This window comes from Panthera leo, chromosome F2 (assembly GCF_018350215.1).
Source record: "Panthera leo isolate Ple1 chromosome F2, P.leo_Ple1_pat1.1, whole genome shotgun sequence".
Classification (NCBI taxonomy): Eukaryota; Metazoa; Chordata; class Mammalia; order Carnivora; family Felidae; genus Panthera; species Panthera leo.
In genome coordinates, this window is record NC_056695.1 from 77,708,473 (window position 1) to 77,734,267 (window position 25,795).

The 25,795-nt window shown below is 44.1% G+C and overlaps 1 long non-coding RNA gene across 1 annotated transcript in view; it reads right to left on the reverse strand.

The window, feature by feature from the left end:
• Positions 1-301: 301 nt before the first annotated feature.
• The window catches only part of LOC122211218, a 53,318-nt gene continuing 27,824 nt past the window's right edge, over positions 302-25,795 (reverse strand). Inside the window, exon 3 of the long non-coding RNA XR_006198568.1 lies at positions 302-369. This is a non-coding gene — a long non-coding RNA (uncharacterized LOC122211218). The remainder of the gene's footprint in view (positions 370-25,795) is intronic.

Here is a 25,795-nt window from a genome sequence, read left to right on the forward strand (position 1 = left end):
TGTATGTCAATTATACTTTAATTTAAAAATCACCTAAAATATTTATTTTCTTTTTTCCCTTTTAATATTTATTTTCAAATCCACTTTTTAGCATCACATCCACACATAGGATCACTGGCGATATTCCTAAATATGCAGATAAAACTGAAAAGTACACAAGGACCTCAGCATTATCCTTGAGCTAACGACGCAGTAATACTTTCCAAATGAGCCCATTAGATTCACCCTAGCTACAGCAAAGTAATGAACAATGAGAAACAAGACTGTCAAAAATTTATAAAGGAAATGGATCATTAAAATTACCTGGAACACAGGATTCATAGGAGGGCTCTAATTAGGATTAACACGAGGATCCATAATATTCAGAACCTGTAATGAATCGGAAATAAAATGAGCACGAGAGTTGAAATCCTGAAGTATTGAGAGAATTTTTAAAAAATAAATTTGTACTTCTGTTTAAATATTTGCCTGTCTAGTTGTATTTCCCACTGTTCGTTTTTCATGTGAGTTTGAGTTACAACTTAGTGTCCTTTCTTTCCAGTCTGCAAAACTCCCTTGAGCATTTGTTACAGAGCAGATCAGATAGCAACAAAATGTCACTCTTTATCTGAGAACGTCTTAATTTCTCCCATTTTGAAGATAGCTTTGCGGGATATAGAATTCTTTGGTTGTCAGCTATTTTTCTTTCGGCAGTTTGAGTAAGTTGTCCAACTGCCTTCTGGCCTCCAAGATTTCTGATGAGAAATTGTTTGTTAATCTTGATGATTCCTTGTTCTTTATGAGTTGCTTCTTTCTTGCTGCTTTCAAGGGTCTTTGTCTTCACAATCAGGAATTTAATTATGCTGTGCTTTGGTGTGGGCTTCTTTAAATTTATCCTACTTGCAATTTGCTCAGCTTATTGTATAAGTAGGAGGCTAATGTTTTCATCTAATTTGGGACATTTTCAGCTATTGTTTCTTCAAATATTTTTTTCCATCTCCTTCTCTCTCTCTTCTTCGGGAACTGTGTGTTGGTACTTGATGGTGTCGCACACATCTTTTAGGCTGTTTTTCTTCACTTCACACCAGGCTGTTGACAGTGCTGTCACAGGGTGTGCAGTACCCACTGGGTGAAGTTCTCAGATAGTTCCTCTCATTTCCTTATGTCCCCTAGGTAGTCACCACCCTTGGTGGGAGTGGAAGACTTACTGGTTACCAGTTGGCTTTCCCTCTCAGCATTGGTCTGATTTGTCTAACGGGAGGCAGAATTCACTGATGGAGGTTTGCAAAGTCTGACCTTATAGGATATCATTGCCAGGTACACTCTCTGGTATTGGAGAGATAATATTCTCCTATTCTCAATGGGGGGTGGGGGGCATTGTCAAAAGGACCATAACTGTCAACCCCCCATAACCATCAAAGGCACTAAAGGGTCCAGAAAACATCTGAGGGTTACCATGGATTAGAGGACATTCAGCACCAATATCCACCAGAGCAGTCACCCTTTGTTTATTTGTGGGGACCAGTGAACAGTGAGCTCAACATGAGGGCTCTGATGGCCTCCAGAGGCCCTCTCCTGGATGCAGTCTTGGCCTGCGTCCTCTACCAGGGAGTGGAAGGCATGAATCCAGAATAGGGGAGTATCTGGGGAGTATCTCTTAGGTCCCCTGCTGGCCCCTGCTGGAGCAGGTGGCCTCAGGGCTGGTAGGCACAGGTGGGGGAGGTCGAAACCACCGTTGTTCAGATTTGAAGGCCTTCCACAGGCCAACCAACAAACACAACACTGGGCTGCCATTCTGTCTTTCCAGGTGGGGTCCCTGCAGCAGTGAGGTCAAACCGCATTTGCTTCCAGGTGACTTTTACTGCACAATTTATAGCAGATTGGAATAGCCTTTTGGATTTTGAAAATCTCCTCTCTCTCTCTCTCTCTCTCTCTCTCTCTCTCAGGTCTTTCCCATTCTCTCTCTCTCTCTCTCTCTCTCTCTCAGGTCTTTCCCACAGTCCATACCTGGGATTTGTCAGTTTCCCCAGACCAGCAATGGATTGCCCAACATCATAAATGTCTTGCCCCACAGCTGGAACCAGCATGAATTTCCACATCCCATATCAGGTACTAGAGGCAGACTGGAGCATCTTAGCTTTATTCCTCAAGTGAATCTGGCCTGACCAGGGCCCTCAAAGACAGGGGTATAGATGGCCTGTCTTAATCCCAACTCACTCAGTATCTGTTGTGCCTCCTTGATGGATTTCCAGGGTCCCATGAGCCCAGACAGACCCCCCTCATTGGCTCCAGCCTCCCTGCAGGCTAGAATAATTCACTCTATAAAAGGGTAGATTCATGAACCTCTGAGATGCATGCATACACTGCCAGAGGGCAAGGTGTCTGGTGACCTTGCTCATTTTCTCTGCCTCCTGCCCAGACAGGGAAATGTCAGCACCCCTTTCCCATCTCTGTGCCAACCATGCCTGGTTTCCGGGCTTGAACTTGGCAGCTAAATCAATTACCTCCGCAGGTGCATATTCTCTCACAATCAACATTTCCAGAATTGGGGGGGGGGGGTCCTGTTGGCTGGGGTTGCCATTGCTCTGCTTTTGCTGTCCTTTCTATTAGCGGTCCAATGGCATAGGCGCTCCCCTGGCTTTGCTCCCCATCAGCAGTATACCCTCCTTCTCTCTTGCTTTCCCAGAGATTCTACCCCTTAGCATCCCCATCAGACTCTGGATAGTGTCCGGGCCTTAATTCAGGCAGCCTGCACCCTCCTGGCTTCGCCCAAGGGCAGCCCCACCCCCACCTCCATCCCCACTGCCTGCCCTGCATCCCCGCTTCCGTGGAGTGTCCCTGGTCCCTGAGCATCAGACACACGGGCCACCACTCTGCACACAGAGCTGGTGACCAAGCTGGGGTCCCCAGGATGCCCCTGTCCCAGGGTCCAGGCCCGAGCCGCCTGGCTGACTGCCCCATTGTTGGCCCTGACATCCTTGGTAGCTTCCAGGGAAATCCCAAGGGGCTGGTGCTGGAAGGCCAGGGAGAGAGGAAGGAAGGGGCAGGCACTCCAGAAGGCAGAGGGGGTAGGAGGGTGGGGAGGACACACTGAAGAAGCAGGGGGACTTACTCCAGAGGCTTGTCTTGGCCTAAGGACCAGGAGTCTCCCACCTGCCCGTGGGATCTTCAGAATTTCCAGAGAGGCCTTAGGAGGCGAGACCACTGCCAGGAGCCTCTCAGGGCTGCGCCCTTAGAAATGGCTCCCACCGTGGGAACAGGATGAGGTCAGAGTGCATGCTCCAAGGATAAGGGGGGAGCTTCCCATTGCTGGGGGCCACCTATCCATTCACCCTGAAGCCTCTCCATGACCTCCCCCAACAGTTCAGCCTTCTAGTGCAGCTTTCACGGAGCCTCAAGGCCATCAGGAGGTGAGTCTTCTGAGGTCTTTCCTGAGCAAGAGCTTGGTTTTGGTAGTTTTTCAAAGCCCTTAAGGATGCTTAATTCACTAGCCTTACCTCTCCTGCCTTGGTTAGGTTGCTGCACCAGTGCTGATTTGGCCCCCAGGCAATGGTAGCCAGGGCGATGCTTGTGTCTTTCACAAAAGCTCCCCACTCCCCAGGACCTTTAGCCCCAGGCTAATTTCAAGTTACTTAAATTAGACCAACCAGTCCTTTGGAGCCAGTCTAACAAGGAGCCACCAGAGCTGTCAGAACCAAAGATGAATTGCAATTCTTTGTGAGGGATCCCCTTTGTCCTCCCTATGCCCAGGGAACGTGGGCTGTCCTGGGCTCCCTCGTGGAAGATTGAGCTGAAGCACGTGAAGGTGCCACAGACTCCCTGTTCTTCCTAAGAACCAGCCTTTTTGATGTTGTGAAATAGAGGTTCCTTGGCGGGGGAGGGGGGCTGCAAGCCTTTGATTCATTTCCAGAGTACAAAAAAAAAGCGGATTCTATTTTTCCCCCTATCGGATCGTGGCTTTTACGAAAGAAGGATGCGCAGTTCGGTACAGCACCGCTTTCACTGGCCTCCGGCCTCCATTTCTTGGCAAAAAGCCCCAAAAGAGAAGGAGGAAAGGATCACAGCAGCTCGAGGTTGAGGGGAAGGTGATCCTCTGTCGCCCTCAGGCAGCAGCAACCCAGCTGTTCCAAGGATCTTCATGCCTGTTGCAATTAATGAATTTTACTCTATGCCTTTGAAGGTCTAGCGTAATTCCCCCCTTATAAAAATAAGAAACTCGTTACAGAAAATCTGCAAGATGCACACACGTGGAAAGAAATAAAACAAGTACACTGAATCATTAACTATTAACCCTAGTTAAGCATCATTGTTTCTGTAGTTCTGTCTACAAGGTCATGACTTTCTCTAGATTCAAGTTCGCACACTGCATATAGTCCTTTTATATTTCAGCCTGTGATGCATTCAGTTAATTCTTATATAAGGTGCAAGGTCTTGGTCTGTTCTTTTTTCTTCTGTTTGTAGATGGATGTTCAATTGTTGCAGCATCTTGGCTATTCTTTGTCCATTGAGTTTGTCCTGGTGCCTTTGTTAAATTTTGGTGGGCTATTTTTGGGCTGGATCATCACGAAAATTCAGGGGGTGCACTTCTGAGTTCGATATTTCAGTCCACTGGTCTAGGCATCCATTCCTTCACCAATACTACATTGTCTGGAATACTGTGAATTTGTACAGTGTCAATTGTACAGCGGCGTGAGTCCTAAAACTTTGTTGGATTGATATTGCTAATATTTTGTTGAGGATTTTTGTTTGTTTATGTCCATGAGAGATGTGATTATAGTTTCTTTCCCTTGTAAAGTCTTCATGTGGTTGTAGCACTTGGTATTCAGATAATCATAGTCACATCAAATGAATCAAGAAGGGTTCCTTGGTGCCTGGGTGGCTCAGTCGGTTAAGCATCTGACTTTGGCTCAGGTCATGATCTCACGGTTTGTGAGTTCGAGCCTCACGTCCTGCTCTGTGTTGACAGCTCAGAGCCTGGAGCCTGCTTCCAATTCTGTGTCTCCCTCTCTCTCTGTTCCTCCTCTGCTTGTGCTCTGTCTCTCTCTCTTTCAAAAATAAATGAAGATTTAAAAAAATTAAAAAAGAAAAAGAAGAAGTGTTCCTTTATGGGGCGCCTGGGTGGCTCAGTCAGTGAAGCATCTGAATTCGGCTCAGGTCATGATCTCGTCATTCCGGAGCTTGAGCCCCGTGTCGGGCTCTGTGCTGACAGCTCAGAGCCTGGAGCCCACTTCAGATTCTCCCCCTGTCTCTGCCCCTCCCCCACTTGTGCTCTGTCTCTCTCTCTCTCTCAAAAATAAATAAACATTAAAAAAATTTAAAAAGAAGTGCTCCTTCTACCCCTGTTTTCTGGAATAGATTATTGAGAACAGGCATCATTTCTTCAGTAAATATTTGCTAGGATTCATCAGTGAGACTATCTGGACTGGATGTGTTCTTTTTCAGATGACTTAAACATTTTTTTTTTTCAATTTAATAAGTACAGGTGAATTTAGATTGTTTTTCTCTTTGTACAAGTTTGGGTAGTTCAAGTCTCTCAAGGTAGTAGTCCATTTCTTCTAATTTATCAAATTTGTGGGAACAGAGCTGTTCATATTATTCTCTTATCATCTTTTGTGACTGTTACGATACAATATTCCTGAGCAAGGAATATTGCTTGGGTATTGATTGAGGGTATACTGCAATAAATACAATATTCCTGAGCAAGGATTTCGAACTGTTTCCTGTTTGCCACCCACAGGTAATGCTCTGGTAAGTATTGAAGGTGGCAGGACATGCCATCCCACAATATGCCACTTTTGCGTATGGGTTTTTTTGACAAACAGCAGTTGTGACAAGAACATTCCAATCTCCCTGTTCTTCCTGGAAACAGGAGATGAAACTTCTCCTGAATGATGCCCTCCCCACAGCAGTAGGAAGGCCACCTTCCTATCACCTAGGATGAGAAGTTCAGACCAAGAGAATTCTATACAAACAGACCTTGCTAAAGTAATTCTTATCTCCCTGCAGCCTCCCCACAGAGGTTAGTAGATTTTTCACAATCGCCTCTCTTTGTGCAACTTGAGTCCAGAGGCTTCACCGTGTCTTTGGGTCTTCCTTTTTTCCTTATGAGGGCTCTGGGCCACGTACAACTTCTAGAAACGTGTGTGTTGTTCTCCTGTTCTCCTGTTGCCCTGTCTTATTTCCGGTTAATTTTCGAGGCCAGCAGAAAAAGCCTGAGAGGGCAGAAGTAAAATTTTGCTTCCCCTCCAGCATATTAATACACGCACCATTTCCCGCATCTATAATATTCCCTTAGGTTAAGCTGGAAGAAACATAGATAAAAGGGGTGCATACTTCCACGATTATACTTGTTTCTTATACTTTATTTCCTATTTCATGTCATCTTACCAGACTTCTTTCATCAAGTGTTAAAATCCTGTCGGCGGTTTTTCTGGAGTCATTCATCCTTTCCTTTATTCAGCACACTTATTTGACATTTCATTACTCTCATTAATAGCACAGTCACATTTTTTTAACTAGGTTAGTTTTAGGTTTTGAAATGTCCATTGCTATAAATTTTACTTCCTTTGGTTATTGGTAAGTTTTAACTATCTTTCCAAGTAGCATTCTAATTGGGTGCAAATCTAATGGGTAAATTATCTATCTATCTGGTCGAATTAATTTTGTGTCTGTGTTTTCTTTACTGATTTATGTTTTATGTTTATATCATATACATTAGCCTTTTCTTGAACATATTGGTTTTAAAGGATTTTAATTGTATTTAAAGAATTTTGAAAAGCATCTAAATTAAAACTCAGGAAAATGTAAGTTTAAAAAAGTGCCATCAATGCCTGGGTGGTTCAGTCAGTTAAGGTCTGAATTTGGATCAGGTCATGATCTCACGGTTTGTGAGTTTGAGCCACGTGTCTGGCTTTGTGCTGACAGCTCAGAGCCTGGAGCCTGCTTCGGATTCTGTGTCTCCCTCTCTCTCTGCTCCTCCCCCACATGTGCTCTGTCTCTCTCTCTCTCTCAAAAACAAATAAACACTAAAAAAAAGTGCCATAAAATGAGATAAAGAAAGTGAAAGTGCTGTGTAAAATATAAGGCTGAATCAATGTAGTATCATTTTTTATCTTCTGCTAATCTGATAGTAAGAGTTTAAGGAATTTAGTAGTAGTATGCTATAATTAAAGAATAAAAACCAATAACTTAGAAAGATTAATTTACAGGTGCAAGATCTTGGAAGAATAATATAGATCTTCCTTGACTTATGATGATGTTTTGTCCCAACAAACCCGTGGTAAATTGGAAATATCCTAAGTCAAAAATGCATGTACACCTAACCTACTGAACATCAGACCTTAGCCTAGCCTACCTTAAATGTGCTCAGAACACTTACCTGAGCCTAAAGTTGGGCAAGATCATCTAACACAAAGCGTATTTTACAATAAAATGTTGGCTATCTCATGTAATTCATCGAATACTGTGCTAAAGTGACAGAATGGCTCTGTGGGTGCAGAATGGTGTCAGTGCGTCGACTGTTGACCCTTGGGATCCCTAGCTGACTGGGAGCTGCCACCATTTGGTGTCACCAGGGAGGATTGGGAGAGTACCACACCTCGTAGCCTAAGCCTGGGAAAAGATCCACATTCCGAATTTCAAGTGTGGATTCTACTGAATGCAGATCACTTAGGCACCTTCGTGAAGTAGAAAAATCTAAGTTGAACCGTCATTATGTCAGGGATTGTCTGTAAACGAACGAGAGAATCGAACCCCAAAAGGATATTCATTAACTAATATTCTTTTGGAAAAAAAGTATGTGCCATGGCACATAAAGGTAGGTCCTGAAAAGCCATAAGGAATCCATACTTAATATACACAAGTTCCTAATTATACAAAGGACAAAACTGGTTGGAGCCTTAAGAAGCATCACTCTTAGATAGTTGGATAGGATAGGTTGTGCCTGAAGTTGACAGAATAAATTTACAGAGTAGGAAGTAAATTTGGAGCGGCTGCCCCTCTGTTTCTTTCCTCAACTTTGAAAATCCCTCTCAAATCCATAATATGCTTTCTTGCCCATTAATATACGAAATAAACTTAGCCGAGTTGAGAACGTAAGCTCCAGGAAGAGCAGCAACTTAGTGACCTTGCTTCGTACTCTCCCCACAAAGGACGTTAACCAGATCCACGGCGGAAATTACATAAATATTTGCTAGCTAATTAATAAAGTACACTGAGTAATAAAGTTGACATTTTTGCTTCATGCTACAGAATTTAAAGACAGAAGACTGGGATTTTAATTACAATTTTGACATTTGTGAGCTCCCTTCTTTGACCGCTGTATCACGGTTAATTTCAGCACTGCAACAGCGGCCCGAGAGCTACAGGCATCTGTGGCGTATGAGACACTGCTGGGGGCTGTGCCCGGGGCAGCATACTGGGGATTTTACCATGTACACAAACATTTTGAATACAAATGTGGATATTAAGGTAAAAATAAGTTTAATCTTCACAACTCGCAAGAGTCCAAGAAAACTTCCTGGAAAAGTGATTTTCGAAATGAATGTGACAGATTAACTGGGAGGTAGACAAAAAAATAGGAAGTAGGAATTGAATAGTTAGCCTGATAGATATAGATATATGAAATATACAAGAATCAAATATACAAGGAGATATTTATGTCAACGAAAATTCCTTGATTTACCCATATCATTGATATCTCTATATATTCTTTTACATGTATGTATATGAAGAAGAAAAAAAGGACAGTAAAAGAAATATTTTATTTGCATTTCCTTAAGTTTAAATATTTGATGAAAACACATAAAATCATGAAAAAACACCATAAAGACAATCATATCATTGATCCAATTTGAAGAACTTTAAAATAATAACTTTGCCAGCTCTTCATTTTTGACTTACCTTGAAGACTTCCTAAGAGACTGAGCTTCCTAATTTGCATAACAATAAAACTTAAAATATACAGTGTTTTTCATCTTCAACGCCTCTTATAAATGACTATAAATATTGCTTAAGCATTAATTTCATCTTCGCAAGTACTCACTAGAGAACACCCATTACTCTTGATTTATGTCAATTTTATTAGCTCGAGTTATAAGAACACACATATAACAAGCTTCTGGACCAGCTTTCCTAACCCCTGTAAACTGTACGTACGATCTCGATTTATCTATTGATGTAAATTTGATATGCTCTCTCTTTTGGAAGTCTTAATTTAATGAGCCTGGTATGAGACCCCAGGCAATGAGAAAGTGTTCCGCGCACAAACAGTCCATCAGATCTCCAGGCTCACCGAAACAGCTGTGTGGAAAGGAGTGGAAAGGTTTTTTTTCGCGGGAACCGAAACATTTTCAGATGGAGGCCATGTATGCTGCCAAGAAGAAATATTCATAAAACATACCAATCTGACATTGCAAAGATTTTTCTGACCACTCTCTGACTTCCTCCTGGTTCCCACTTCCCACCAAAAAATAAAAGCAAATGAAAAGCTAGAGCAATTACTCTTAGCAGAGGTCCCTCCTCTGTGCCTGTATCTCTCCATCAGGCCCTTTCCCAGACAGACTCTAAGATTTCAGGTTGTGATCTCAGATGGCCTGTGTTCAAATTCTGGATCCCCATACACAGTGATGTGAATTGAGGCTGCTCCGTTAACCTCCCTGTTTCTCTGTTTACCTGTTTAGAAAGATGACTACTGACATTACTTCTTGCTTTGTGGTATTACTTATATTAAAAAAAAGAATTTAGGGGTGCCTGGGTGGCTCAGTTGGTTGGGCATCAGACTTCAGCTCAGACCATGATCTCACAGTTCATGGGTTTGAGCCCCACGTCGGGCTCAGAGCCTGGAGCCTACTTTGGATGTGTCTCCCTCTCTCTCTGTCCCTCCCCCGCTCATGCTCTCTCTCTGTCTCTCAAAACTAAATAAACATGAAAAAAAATTTTTTTTAATTTACCCAGTACCAACACTAAGCAGGCCCTCAATCAATGTTAACTATGAATGACTATTATTAAAATTACTGCATTTAGTTTTCTGGATACCATCATCAATTTCCTCCTTACAACCCTAGGAGACTGATGCATATGATTCTGTCGTAGCAAATCCCATGCTATCTGTGGAAACCCTTCTATGATTGCCTAGTCATCCCACCTGATCCCACAAGGACCACTATCAAACTTGGCAATCTGGTTACACCCTGGCCACCAGCTTCCTAGAATGTTTATTTTCACCTGATAACCTTCCACAGCTTTCCCAGGCCAAATAGCCTCCATCAGAAAGGAACTTCTTTTGACTCCCCCCGCCACCAGCATATAGACCTCCAGCCATTTGTTCCATGCTCCCCGCCTATCCAGCTGGTCTCCAGGCTCCTGTCCAATATGGAGTCTCCAAGTCATTCTTTACACTAAACAGGTGAGTGTTTTAGAACAACAACAACAACAACAACAACAACAACAAAAATCTTGTGACCCTAGTGCTCAAAACTCATAATTTTCCATTTCCTTTAAAATAAATGTATCACTCATCATGTTAATAACATTATAAAATGCAATACAAGCCCTAATGGTTGGTTGGCTTTTGCTCTCATAAGCAAGTACCTGTCTTAAGCTTTGGTTGCCAAGACACCCATTTCCAAGATGGCACCCGCTCAAAGAGCTTATCCACTGTATAAATGGCCATCTCCAATAAAAATATTGCTAGCCATGAGACTAGATAAAGAACCAACCCTCCCTTCCCCACCCAGGATCCTCTGTTTTAGAGATCTTAGATCTCTAGATCTTTAGAATGTTCTAGCCACAATATTGGTTACCAATAGACTGAGACTGGCACAAAACATAATAAGACAAGCCCTATTTTTCTTAGTAGACCCAGGCCTGGTTAATCCCACTGGGAGAGAAGGATGAGATCTGGCTGTGGACTTTGAGTGGCTTTGACAGGACAAAGAAAAAGAGGAAGATGACATGAGTGTTTTGGGTGCATATTTGGAGAATTTGGGGAAGCTAATCTTGCCTACTCTATCTCTTACTGACCAAGGGGGAAGGAACTTTAAAAATGAACTTAGAAGTCTGATTGCCTCATTTTGTCACGTGTGCTTTTACTATCTATTGCTAGCAGAGATGTTTGTCCACATTCTCTGCTCAATCCTTACCAGAAGCTTATGACTTAACTTCTACCTAATCTCATTTGTGCAGCTAAGAAAACTGAGACTCTGAGCAATTAACCTTCTAGAATATAGGCAAGCCTGGTCTGAATCCATGCAGAATGAACCCAGGGCACACTTTCTTAAATACTATATTGTTATTTAATGATGGCAAATTTTAATTGTGACAAAAAGTCTTGGATGGAGCGCATTCCTTTTTTTTGGGGGAGGGGTGGGTTAACAGAATGCTTTTAAACCAGGGTAAGCAAACAGGGTGCTATTTTAAGGATTTAGGGACATCTCACAGAAACCCAGGGAAGGAGATGCTTCAAAATCTCAGAAAGGATTTGAACCAGGGGGTTAAATTTACCAGGAGGCAATCTGTTCCTTCAAGCATCTGGCTCCCTGTCTCTGCCTCTCTTTCTCTCTCTCTTCTCTTTCTTTCACTGTGGCAGCAGTATTCTACACGTGTCCCCCCAGCATCCTACTCCCCTGTTACTCAATCAGACACCAATTTAGGTCCTGCTGGGAAGGAATTCTGCAGATGTAATTGAGGGCAGGGCCCAGGAGATTGCCCTGGGTCATCAGGTGGGCTCAATCCTCTTACAGGAAACCTCAAAGGCAGAGAATTTGGGGGTGCTGAGTAAGAGAGGTACAGTGGTATGAGAAAGCAGAGGAGAGGCGAGGCAGCAGGGAGGGGAGATTTGCAGCAACAGGGCTTGAATCACCATTGCTGCCTCTAAGGATGGAGGAAAAAGGCCACCAGCCAGAGAAGGTGGATGACCTTTAGAAGCTGGGACCTCTCCATCCAGCTAGTAGGCAGCAAGTAAAGAGGGACTTCAGTCCTACATTCCCATGGACCTGAATTCTGCCAACCCCCTGGATGAGCTTGAACATGAATGTTCCCCAGAGCTCCCAGAAAGGAACACAGCCCTTCCAACACCTTGATTTTAGCCTAGTGAGACCCGTGTCCGACTTCTGAGTGAACCGTGAGATAATGATGCTGTGCTCTGTGAAGCCACTTAATGTGTGGTAATTTCTTCCAGAAGCAATAGAAAACCAATATACTTGTGTTCTCTTAATTTTGCATCTCTCATATATATACTATATATATATGTATATATGTATATATATATATAGTATCTTTGCATACAAGTTTCCTTTTTCTTTTGCACTCATTCCATCTTGACAACCCCAATTTAGACGGCAGCCCTGAATTGCATGTGTCTTTTTATCTAGTCTGGAGCCTATGATTCATTCAACCTGTTTTAATATCCCAATTCCAAATTTCTGAGGAAACATCAAAATTTTCCAGCCCAGTCACTGAATTACATCCCCCTGGTTCAGGTCACTGATATCCATCCAGTGACATGGGGAAGAGTCCTGGAGAATGCTGACATCTCACTCCAGGACTTGGAGGGGTGAGTTATCTAAGGGGCCTCCTAGAAAAAGGATGTGGTGCCAGGGAGGGAAAAGGGTGTATTTCTAACAGGGATATTTAGGGCACATAAATGGCATGAGACAGATTAAACATAACTATGTAGAACCGATCCAGTGCTGAGAGAAGGAGTCTGGAAAGGGTTAGGATTGTCATATTTTTCTCAATCACACTTAGGTTGCACCCTCAATAATTTGGATGTATGGATTACTTATAATGTGAGTCTTTTGTGAACTTGTGTGTGTGAGCTTGTGCAAAATACATGCCTATGACTATGTATTTATGCTCCATTTTACTGTTCATCAATTTTTTCCCATTTCTTCCGCCATGTAGGCTCAGCAAAGTAAAATGGCAAGTGTAATAATTAAAAGCACAAACGGCCAAGATTAAGCTCTGTGAAGATTAATTCTGGCACGGATTTTATTTAATGTTACAGAGTAGTGACCTGGGGAAAATAAGAGCGCCTTCACTGGAGAAACTTTATTGACAAAATAGCAGTAGGAATACAACAGAATTCAAAATGCAAAAATGGATCTGGGAAATTGTGTGCTTAAGCATTCTGTGCAATGCCACCAAACAGGGGCTTCATAAATCCCGATGTGTAGCCGTATTAAAGCCACACTTCTCAGTGTGGTTAGTTGGCCGGGCAATGCATGAGGGAAGCATGACTTCTGCTGGGTATGCAAAAACTGAGCAGACATTTATGAGTCCAGTTGTTAAAAACTCTTTGCTACCTAGTAAAACACCCCCGTGCTTTGAGGCCCACCTTCCACGCAGTTTTTTTTTTTTCAGGCATTCTTAGCCACACCCCTCTTAGCAAGGTGCTCTGTCTGTTGAACGGTACCATCTAAGACTTAGAATCCCAAATAATTCTCATCAATGCACCCACTGTCAGATATATGCCTCAATTTCACCTGAAGATGAATAAGACGAATCTTATTTGTCGAAGTACCTAGGTGTATTTATTCAATTAACTCAACAAATATTTACTTAATATTGACTATATGTCAAAGATATCTAAGAAAATCTGTATTTTTTTTTAAACAGGGATGATTAATTGGGTTTATCTGTGTTATGTGCAATAAGTAATGTTTTCTGTTCCTCATGGCCATTCCTCTGCCACTTTGTCTCCATGACCGCAAGCCAGAGGATTGATTGTTTTATTTTCCAGTTGTGTTAGTCTTTCTTCTGGAGGCAGACATAAGCTCTGGGCGCCAACACAGACTTGCTTCTTCACAAAACATCTTGACACCACTGAATAATTTTAATGAAAATAAATAGCTTCACCTTACTGAAATGCTTATTAACATAACAGTTTGGTACCATGTGTCAACGGCAAACTAACGAAAATGAAAATGTATATTGATAACGAGCAGAGGTTGAAATGACTATTCTCATACGCTGGGGGTAGAAGTGAAAAATATTGAATCCTTCTAGAGGCACTTTTACAATATACATCAACAGCCTCAAAACAAACTGAGATGCATCGATATTAAGGAGTCATTCTGAAAGAAATGGTCAAATATGATTTTTGTGGTCTCCTAAGGTTCTGAACAATTAACCCTCTGTACTTATTTATGATGATATTTAAGACAGTATTACTAGTAATTGCAAAAATATTGAAGATATTTAAATTCTTCTACATTACGGATCAATTGCATAAATCAGAGCAGGTCCAAAGGTTCAGCGTGATGCACCTATTTACATAGTGTGTCAAAGAATGTTCAATGCTGTATAAAAACACTCTTAAGTTAAAATGAAAGACATGCAACTTTATAGAAAATACAATTCCATTCATGTGAATCGCCATTAATCCAATAAATGCTCATGTTTTGCGAACCTGTTTTATGTGCTGGGCGTTATTTTAGGAATCAGAGATAAAGTCAAACACGGCTTTTTGTGAAGAGCCCTGTTGTCAAGGAGCTTAAAATCCAGATGTACAATCAATCACACATGATTAATAGGTCCGTGTAGGTGGAGATGCAAAGAAAACACATCTGTAGGGAACGTACTAGAATGTGAGTGGCTTTCTCTGAACCGTGGGACTATTGTTGATGTCTAGGTGCTATTCTTATTTTTTTTTATTGTCAAATTCCTACCATAAACAATGTCTTACTTTTATTATGTTTTTTAAGAAAAAAAATCATCATTATTATCCACCTTTACCTATCCGGTCAAATCCAGCCAACAGATCACCTGGAATAACCATTTGTAGCTATCTCATCCTGGAGACTTCAGGGGCATCAGTGTGATGGACAATCAGAAACACTGCGCTGCGGCTTCTACACCCCCTTGTGGATATTACCTAATACTTAGCCCAAGGAGAACCTCTTCATATGACAGTATACAGATTGAAGAGGAACACACGAACCCTTGAAATGTGCCTTCTCTTGGTAGAGCTGTTGCTGTCCGTGGTTTTAGATTATTTCCAAAACAACTCTTGCAAATGAGTGTTGCCCTCTCCAGATGCAGAAAAGGGAGCCCAGAAAGCGAAGTTACTTCCAAGCTCACACAATGTGTGAAACCAGATCTTCCTATACCAAAATCGGTCCTCTCTCAACTACAATGCTTTCTTCTTCCTTCCCTCCCTCCCTCCTTCCTTCTGAGCCTCACTGTGTGCTAGGCACTATTCTAACTGGACACGCTAAGGTCTCAATCCTTCTATGAACCAGTTGTCATTACTCCTACCTTGTAGATTTTCAGGAGCAAATAAATCCCTTTGTTTAAGTGATGAAACAGATAAGTAATTGAAATGTTCAGCTACAGGAGCAAGGAAAATCACATATTTCCCCAACCTGAAAACACTGAAAGTAACTAGAAACAAGGTTACATTAGAAAGAAAAAGGTGGCAACGCAAGCTGGTGCAGCCACTCTGGAAAACAGTCTGGAGGTTCCTCAAAAAACTAAAAATAGAGCTACCCTACGACCCAGCAATTGCACTATTAGGTATTTAACCAAGGGATACAGGTGTGCTATTTCGAAGGGACACATGCACCCCCATGTTTATAGCAGCACTATCAACAATAGCCAAAGTAGGGAAAGAGCCCAAATGTCCATTGATGGATGAATGGATAAAGAAGATGTGGTGTGTGTGTGTGTATATGTATACACAATGGAGTATTACTCGGCAATCAAAAAGAATGAAATCTTGCCATTTGCAACTACGTGGATGGAACTGGAGGGTATTATGCTCAGTGAAATTAGTCAGTCAGAGAAAGACAAAAATCACATGACTTCATTCATATGAGGACTTTAAGAGACAAAACGGATGAACATAAGGGAAGAGAAACAAAAATAATATAAACACAGGGAGGGGGACAAAACAGGAGACTCATAAATATGGAGAATAAGCTGAGGGTTACTGGAGGGGTTGGGAGGGGGGATGGGCTAAATGGGTAAGGGGCACTAAGGAATCTACTCCTGAAATCATAGTTGCACTATATGCTAACTAATTTGGATATAAATTTTAAAAAATTAAAAATAAAATTAAAAAAAAAAGAAAGAAACAGGGATAACACTTGGGTGGGTTTGGGGATACAGGTGGAGCTGAGGCAAGACAGAGTTTTTAAGAACTAGATTTTCTTATTACTATCTCTATACCACAGAGCAGTGACTAAGTTGGACAAACTATATAAATTCTCTACGTCGCAGTGGTCTTGTGTTTAAAATATCTCCCCGTAGGTTTGTGGGAAGATCAATGAAGACTTTCTAACATCATGCTCAGTCCGCTCTCAGTAAATGCAGGGCCACATTCCACCCCCCACCACCCCATCCACACCTATCACCAGCCGGCCATTCACCACCGTCCTGAATGACGGTGTTCTCACTCTTGGGTGGGAGACAGACGTATACTTGTTTATGACAAGACGGTACTGTCGCTCTTTACTCATTTCAACAAATCTGTAGAACTTGCTCTGAGTGCTGCTATTCCAGGTGCTAGAGGTACAGGGTTGAACTAAGTAGTCAAAGGAAGAAGTGCAGATGAAGAAGTAGGCAGAGGAACCCTGCCAGGGCGGTGGTGGGGCCTGCCCAGAGTGGGGATGGAAAGGGCAAGCTCGGAGAAGGCAGCGTGGGAAGGATGGGAACAACTGGGGACCTCGATGAGGTGCTTGCTGTTCTCTTCCTGGTTTGAGGACGCCTATGTGCTCGCTGCCTCCTATGGGTTTAGTGCAGTATTTAGAGGCAGGGGACCCCTTGGAAACCTCCAGAAGGCCTCTCACCATGGCCACAATGAGCTTGAGTCAACAATTCCTTTTTTTTCAAGTTTTTTTTCTTATTATTTTCAAAAATTATTTTGAAAGAGAGAGTGTGAGCAGGGGAGGGGCAGAGAGAGAGGGAGAGAGAGGATCCCAGGCAGGTTCTATGTTGTCAGCGCAACATGGGACTTGATCTCACAAACCGTGACATCATGACCTGAGCCGGAATCGTGAGTCGGATGCTTAACCAACTGAGCCACCCATGTGGCTCATAAGCCACCCACTTATGTCAACAAATCTATGGAAATCCAGCCTCTGTCCCGAAAGTGTGGTCTTTTGCCTGTGCAAGCCACGGGGTGCCTTTTCCATTCAGGTTTACCTTGTCCTGTTTGCTCTGAGGCCAAGAGCCTGGACAATGGATGGAATCAGAAGAAGGCATATTTTGTCACAAATCAGGCAGCTGTCAGTGACACTCAAACATAGAATCAGTGACCCCAGAAAGCAGGAATATTTTTGTCCTCAACTTGTTCCAGCTGACACAGAATGGACAGCTGGCAGCGATAGACCATGGAGGGCTACACCTCCACTTTAGACACTTGAGAAACCAAGATAAAAACATCTACCTGATCGTGCCATTGCAGAGGTAATGGGTTAATACATGATAGACTTCTTAAAGCAAAGACTGGTGGGTAAAAACCCTCAGCAAGCACTTAACCTACACTAGTAACGGTAACAGCAGTGTTAGCATTTGGAACTGTACCTCAGTGAGCTAAGCACCAGTATTGTCCACAGTGTAAACCCTTCAGAAAACTCGGGATGAAGGTTATTATTAACCTTACAAATTGCTTTTTTATTCTCTTTCCTCATCTTCTTCTTCCTAATAAATATCAAATCAGTGTCTTCCATATGAGTGGCCCCATTTTGGACACTTTGCATAATAAAACGTTAGACTGGGGAGTGATCAGCGATGAGAGTCTTAGGATCTAGGACGTCTGTGGGGCACACTGTGGACCTGAGAAATACAACAGGAGGTCACTAGCCACATGTGTCTGTGTAAAGTCGAATTAATTACAATTAAATGAAATTTGAAATGCAATCCTTAGGTCACCTTAGCCACGTGGGGTCAGCAGCTAGCAAACTGGACAGTGCAAATGTAGAACCTTTACACCATGGAAGAAAGTTCCACTGGACAGCATTGTTCTAGGGGCGTGTGGATATGTACACTTATCACAATGATGGTCGAAAGGACTTGGGCACCTGGTCTCCATGATTTTGCCTCCCTCTCCTTACTTTACTACCCCCGACACTCCATGCTTCCTTTTAGACAGGACTTCCTCCCTTTGCAGAAAGCTCTTAAAACACATTTGCTATTCTCAGCACATGTCTTCATACACCTTCTCTACACACACATACATGCGTGCATGCACACCCACACACTCACATCTTTACCTGTCGGTCCTTTTGTTTTCAAACCTCAGCTCAACCATCACCTTTCATTAGGCACCCCCACCTCCAACATCCTGGACATGGCCATTTGTCCCTGTCACATATCCACACCCTGATGTTACCTCTTTAGCAGCACTTTGTACAGGTGAGATTTTACATTCCTTCATGAGATTATTAAAAGCTAACCCTTCCAATACGCCAAAAATTCCATGAAAGCAAGGACTCTGGCTGGCTTGCTCACAGTCTCTCCTCTATTCCTGACACAGAGCCTGGCATAGGGTGGGGTGACAGTAGCTATTTAGTAAGTGAATGAATGAAAACAGAAGTCACTCTGACTAGTGGGTCAGGGCAGGCCTCCAGGACCAAAAGTTTGTCTTTCTAGACTATGGCAATTCTGGCCGCTATGAGTTTATCAAGATAGGCATGGTCCTTGTTGGGCAGAAGGACACAAATCTTTTCAAGTACTGAAATATGCGTGGGAGGAAAAAAACCATCTGACCCATAGCAGGGAGAAGAGATCGGCAGGTTTTTCTCTCCAAAGGTTGGGTCATTTATCCAAGGACCATATGCTATCACATCACCTCCATACAACTTAGGAATATCAGAGCGGTACTGTCATCATAGAAAGACTGAAAGCAGAGTGAGCCTTGTGTTTAATGCTTCCGGCTCCTGAAAATGGCTATTCACTGTTATTTATATATCCTCTGAACTCGTATTTAGTGAACAACCCCTACTGTTTCAAATTCCGTGTTCCACCCTGTGAATATCAACATCACAAATGTCAAGGTTTGGTGAACAGTTTACCCTGGCCCAGACACAGTGCTAAATGCTTTACTCTCAGCTAATCCTAAAAAGCCACCCTATGGGGCACCTAGGTGGCTCGGTTGGTTAAGCGTCTGGCTTTGGCTTAGGTCATGATTTTATGGTTCATGGGTTCAAGCCCTGTGTCAGGCTCTGTGCTGACAGCTCAGAGCCTGGAGCCTGCTTCAGATTCTGTGTCTCCCTCCCTCTCTGTTCCTCCTCCCCCCTCTCAAAATAAATAAACTTTTAAAAAAAGAATTCATTCTTTGGCTATTTGCATTATGCACCAGACCTACCCTCTGATTGTCCCCAGCCTTGCTCCAACCGAAAATCACTTTCAGATGTGAAAGGGGTTTTGGGATCTAGAAGAAAGTTGTTTTGCTGCACCCCAGAGATGCACAGCAGGAAGGTGCAGGTGATTATCAGGCTGGCATACGGCGCTCCTAGCACAGCACCAGGCACGTTCACAGGCGAAGCCTTATTTAAGCTTTCACAGAGTCTCCTGGGAGGTGTGAACAACTCTCATCTGGCAGCTAAAGAAAGTGCCTCAGAAAGATTAAGTTTCTGGGGTGCCCGGGTGGCCGGGTGGGTTGAGCGTCCAACTCTTAACTTCGGCTCAGGTCATGATCTCACAGTCCTGCGTGGGGCTCTGTGCTGACAGTGCGGAGCCTGCTTGGGATTCTCTCTCTCCCTCTCTCTCTGTCCCTCCCCTGTTCGCACTCTCTCTCTCTCAAATAAATAAATAAACATTAAAAAAAAGAGAAAGACTATGTTTTCCAAAGTCATGCAGCTAACGAATGAAACTCCAACACTTTGTTAAGCGGCATCATACATGGTTATCTGAGTTCTAACAAATGAGGCACATCTTGGAGATTTAATGATCGCACTTAGTATAAATTCATTTTAATTATTTATTTTTTAAAAATCATTTGATTTTGAAATGGAAAAAATACTTCCAATATTTTACCCCAGCCTATTTTTGGAGGAGTTATAGTAAAGTTCCCAAATCAGATAATACTTTCCTTGAAAAAGCAGGCATTTAAAAATGTTTCCTTCAAAGCATTTTTAAAAAATAGAAATCAGCCTTCTCATTTCATCTTACAACAACTAAGGTTCAAGATTGTGTGTGTGAAGGATCATTTCGTAGCCGTGGTTTTAGTCCCAAACTAAGGTGCTCTAACAGGCAAGTTGCTCACATCTGCCTGAGCATTCCTGGGGACAGCAGGAGTCTCAGTCTATGTTACAAAACTGTTTAGCACAGTACCAAAAAGAAAAAAAGAAAAAAAGAAAAAAAAGGAAAAGAAAAAGAAGGAAGGAAGGAAGGAAGGAGGGAGGGAGGGAGAGAAGGCAGGGAGGAGGGAAGGCAGGAGGGAAGAAAGAAAGGAAGCATGGATGGAAGAGAGGAAGGAAGAAAGGAAGGAAGGAAAGAAAGAAAAGAAAACCATAGCAGATGGTCACTACATACACTGAATATTAAACTAACCAATAACTAAATGCGTATCACATACACCCTGGCATGCCTGATACATGTCAGTGTTCCAAAGTAATATGAAATATACTGTCAGTGGATCTTAGTCATTTGACTACCTTGATCCTACCATTTTGTGGATCTTAATGCTCAAAACGCTCCCCCAGTGAGGCAAGGCAATAAGGTTCAGACAACCCAACCTGGTCAGCCAGCAGGACATGTCTCAGGACCTTGTTCTCTCTCTCACGAGGACTTCAAAACAGAGAACACAGAGAAATGCTAGTTTCACGCCTAAGAAACACTTGATGGATGCTGAACACGCCCCAGGCAGTCTACATGTATGTACAAAACTCTTGCCAGCAGAGGTGACCCCCGATCGCGGATGGCTCGGGAAGTAAGGAGAAACTTCTACTCAGAATATGCAGCTAACGAAAGAAGTGGGGCTCAGACTCAGCCTAATGCCACACATGACACTCTCCAGCCATGGAGCATCCATTGGCATCTCAGATTCTCAGCAGCCTGACCGAGGGAGACTGTATCTTCTCATCAACTCCAAAAACTAGGTGTATCCTAGAACAGTTCCTGAAACAAGGAACCAGCATCGGCCCCTAGAAATCTCTACTGGAGCCCGCAGACCAACAGTGGCTTCACGTGGCCAGTGGCTGGATGCTACGGGGCACAGAGCAACCAGCCTCTGAAGGAGCCAGCTCTGGACAGACACAGCAAGCATCTGTGGCAAAGAGGAATTCGAACAAAGAAAGGAAACCAACCTTTCCTCCTGTTTTCACTAAGAGATACTTTTGAATAATTACTATTTGGGGAGGTGGGTCTTGAATTTATACAGCTGGATATTGTCTTTCCCTGAGCTACTGACATTTGGAAGCTTCTGCTCAGGGTTCTGTGCGGAGACTAGTCAGCACTTGGCATTTCCTGTGAATGTCCTGCTTCTGTTAAAAAGGCCCCCGATCGCCCTTTCTGGAAAATTTCCCGTCTCGAGGATGGGAACGGCCCTGACATAAAATGCCGCTGGTCTTGTCAGGTGGGAGACGTGGCATCGTTTATCACAGCTGAACTCCTAAGGGCCCGCACTGGAAATGGGGAGCAGAACCTGCTCCTACTCCTGCCACACTCCTGGTGACCGTGGTCTGGTCACTTGCCCTGTGGGTCCCGGTCGCTCGTATGCATAACTAAGAGGATGGGGATGATGACTCACCGATATCCTTTCTGCCCCCAAATTCAGTATCCACGGACACTTTTGTTCTCTGGGTTTGGGAACTTTCTAAAGGTTACATCAAGGATAACTACATACCCCAAAGCAGTCTGAGCTCGTACACAGTTTCTTGCCAGAGGAAACTGACTTGACTCTGGAGAATCAGGTCAATTGCTTTCTAAAGCTAGGGAGGGTACCTGGGTTGCCGGGGCGGGGCCTGCAGAGGTTGAGTGGTGAGCCCAGGGGGGCAGGATGTTAACTGCAAGGTGGAGTTAGCAGCCAGTATTCCCACTACAGCCCAATTCACTTCACACCAAACCATGCTAATCACCCAGGCTCTCCTTCACTTGTTGACGCTGCTTTGAACCATACCGGCCCTGGCTCGGTACATTTAAATGTAGAAGATGGTGACCGTTCTGCCCAGGGTTCTCCAGAGAGAGGGAAGAAGGGGTGGGTGGGACTGACCAAGACAACAATATGGGACTGATGAGTCTGCAATCCACAGGGCAGGCTGGAGACCCAGGGAAGGGGTGACATTGCGGTCTCGAGTCCAGATGTCACAGGGCAGCAGGCTGGAAACTCAGGCAGGGTGTCTATGTTGCAAACTTGAGAATTCCGAATCCTATTTCCCTTCAGGCAACTTGAGCCTCTTCTCCAGAGGCTGTAGGGGATTGGACGAAGGTCATTAGAGAAGGGAACCTACTTTAGAGGGTAGACTCAAGTCTATTGATTTAAAGGTTAATCGCATCCAAAAAGTACCTTCACCGCAATGTCTAGACTTGCGTTTGACCACACATCTAGGCACCGTAGCCTAGCCACGTCAACCTATAAAATCAACTATCACAGTGACCATATTTAATTTCTCAAGAGGAATTCTCGGGTGACCCAGGCTTTTGATTCTGACAAGGCAGGCTTGAATTTGCTATATTGAATACGACTTCAGACATTCGTAACTTCTCTGCACTTCAGGGTTCTTATTGGTCAGATGGATGATGATGCAGATTCCTTGACATATCGCTCGTCACTTCCTTAGCGGTGTGGACACGGGGTGTACAAACAGTGTATAAGCACCACATAAACTTCCTCCTCTCCAAGAATCCTTTTCTAATCCTGTCTACAGACTCCGTGTCATGTTCCCCAGTAGAATGTGGTTTGAAATTTGTTGACGTGACCTCCACAGCCTGTCTCAGGGAAGATTCCTATTGTTTCCTTCTACATTCGTTCAGTCCACAGATACTCTATCACACTAATGATGGCTGCTGGCTATCTATTAGGGGCCTACCGTCCTCAGGGCTCAGCACTTACCATGTGTTAACTTATTTAAACTCAGACGCAACCCTAAGAAATAGGCACTATTGTCATTACCCACACTGAACAGACGAGGCAACTGAGGCCCAGAGAGGTTAAGTTCCCTGCCCAAGGTCACACAGTGAGGAAATAGTGAACCAGGATTCAAACCACAATTGAGTGTAGGCTTCTTAATAATAGGAGCTGTTCTGCCTGTTTATGACCGCCTGTATCCATCCCAGCTCAGCAACCCCTTGTTGGTGGGTAGAATAATGACCCCTCTAAAGACGGCCATGTCCTCCTTCATTTACACAGCAAAGATGGCAGATGGGTTATGGTTGCCAATCAATCAGCTGACTTTGAGATTTTTCTGGGTGGGCCAAATGTAATGCCAAGCACCCTTATAAGTGGACGAGGGAAGCAGACAGCAGAGAGAGCGAGAGCAGTGTGAGAGGGACTTGGCTGTCTGCTGCTGGTTTTGAAGACGGAAGAATAGGGCTAGAAGCCAAGGGGTGCAGGTGGCCCCTAAAAGCTGGCAACCGCAAGAGAACAGATTATTCCTCAGCCCCTCCAGAGAGAAAAGCAGGTGATTATAGCCCGATGCGACATTTGGTGATAGTCCGATGTGACCGATTTTGAACTCTTGACCTCCAGAATTGTAAGACAGTAAGTCTGTGTTGTTTTAAGCCACTAAGTTTGTGACAATTTGTCACAGCAGCAATGGGACCCCAGTACACTCTTTATTGACGCAAACCTCATATTTTAGAAGAAAAAAAGAACACGTGTGTGCTTCCCAATTTGCAAAGTAGTTCAACATACGCTGGGTAATTTGACCTTCCCCTACCTACTCCAAGGGGAAGACTTACAACTGCTGTGCCCATTTTACGAGACAGAATACTGATATTCAGAGAAGCGTCCAGCATAAATGCTGGAGGGGGCCCCGGGGAGCAGATTTTGCCTCCACGGAGCAGCTGAGTCCCATGCACCAAAAAAGAACATAATCCATGTTTGCTGAGAATAAAAAGTGAGACAAGACATTGAAAACACAGACCATCCTGGATGCATCAGGAGGATGTCCCAGGGGGACCTGCCTGCTGAGAGATCACTTTCTCAGTGACCTCCCTGCAGACCGCTGTGCCCTCACAGTGTCAGTTGGGTGGCTGCTTTCATTACCTTGGTTTTCCTAGAGTTCATCATCAGGGCTGGTACCTTTGAAGGGGCTCGGGGCCCTGGAAATGCAGGCAGCCGGAGGGCGGTGCGTCTCCTCCCTGAAATAGCATGGTGTTCGCGGCCTCACATCAGGACCCCGGCAGGCCAGGACGCACAAGCCGCTCCCACCCTCCTTTCTTTCTGTCCAAATCAGGCAAATGGTGGAGCCATGTGACTCTACTTGAGTCCATTTAACTTAATTGAATGGAATGTGATTTCCAGGAGGTACAGGTGGCGGTGGAGACCGTGTTACGCAGCATATTATCTGATTTCAGGTGGCGGCCTCCAAATGGGCTGCTTGCGGAGCACATTTTAAGGGGCTGAGCCTGGGGAGAGGCGCCCAGGCTGAAGGGCGGAGGCTGGGGCCCTTCATCCGCTGAGATAGGATGCAACGAGCTGAGCATTTAGAAGGAGCCAGCCCATGAAACGCTCCCAACAGTCGGTGGGGGGTGAGGGGCTGTGTTATCCTGAGTAAGAGATGAAACATGGAAATTCAGAGAGCTCGCGTACATTTCCCAGGGTCACACAGCAAAGGTGAAGAGTCTCTGCCTTGCCAGCCTCGCTGTCTGCCCTAGGGCAGGCCGCCTCTCTAAGCAACACCTCAGGGACTGGGGGTGGGTGCTGGGGAGGAGCTAAGAGGTAAAGTCCTGCACTAGAGACCCAGACTGGCCATGCTCGGGGCTCGGGGCACACCATGCTCTCAGGCAGACCAGGCCCCAGCACCAGTACAGCCCTGTCAAGCTGTAGAAATTCTAGGGGCGCTTGGGTGGCTCAGTCGATTAAGCATCCAACTTCTGGCTTGCGTCATGATCTCATGGTGCATGAGTTCGAGCCCCATGTCAGGCTCTGTGCTGACAGCACAGATCCTGGAGCTCACTTTGAGTTCTGCGTCTCCCTCCCTATCTCCCTGCCCCTCCTCTGCTCACGCTCAGTCTCTCTCAAAAATAAACAAACATTAAAAAAAATTTTTTAATAAAAAGAAGCTGCAGAAATTCCAACAAGTTACTAATCCTTCCTGAATCTGCTTTCCTGTCTCTATGCTGGAAATGTTCACAAAGCCTTCCTTTTAATTTCATGGTAAGGATTACATGAAATCACGAGTGTGAGGGTTTTGCCATTATGGAGCATACAGGAAGTGCCCAACATTACTAGCAGAGCTGGGTATGATGACTATTGCGGCTCTCTGTCCTCGTTGGAAAGGCAATCATCGGACCTGCGAGGACTTCCGGCAGTGACACAGGCTCCTCTTGTTTTCAAGGAACTGCACTGTCTTGTTGATGCAACTGACTCTCTTGGAGGTGTTACATTAGATTCTCAAGAGCTGTGGGTGCTCTGGCAGCTCCATGGGGATCCCTGGGGCACAAGTAAGGAATTGAGGGTGGGGGCAACCAAGCACAGTTTGGGGGCTCCCCCGCTATTGTAAACAAGGTATCTCCCACTTTTATTTTCCTAAAAGTTGACATTTCCATAAGAACTCAACTTAATACAAATGGAGGGGAGTTTACTACACACACCGCCCCCAGGAAGCTTGGCCATCCCTAGTGCATTTCGCTTTCCTTGGCCCTCCTTGTCCACATCGCTGTGCCCACCAACGAGCATCGCCTGTAAGTTCCATCTTTTTTTTTTCAT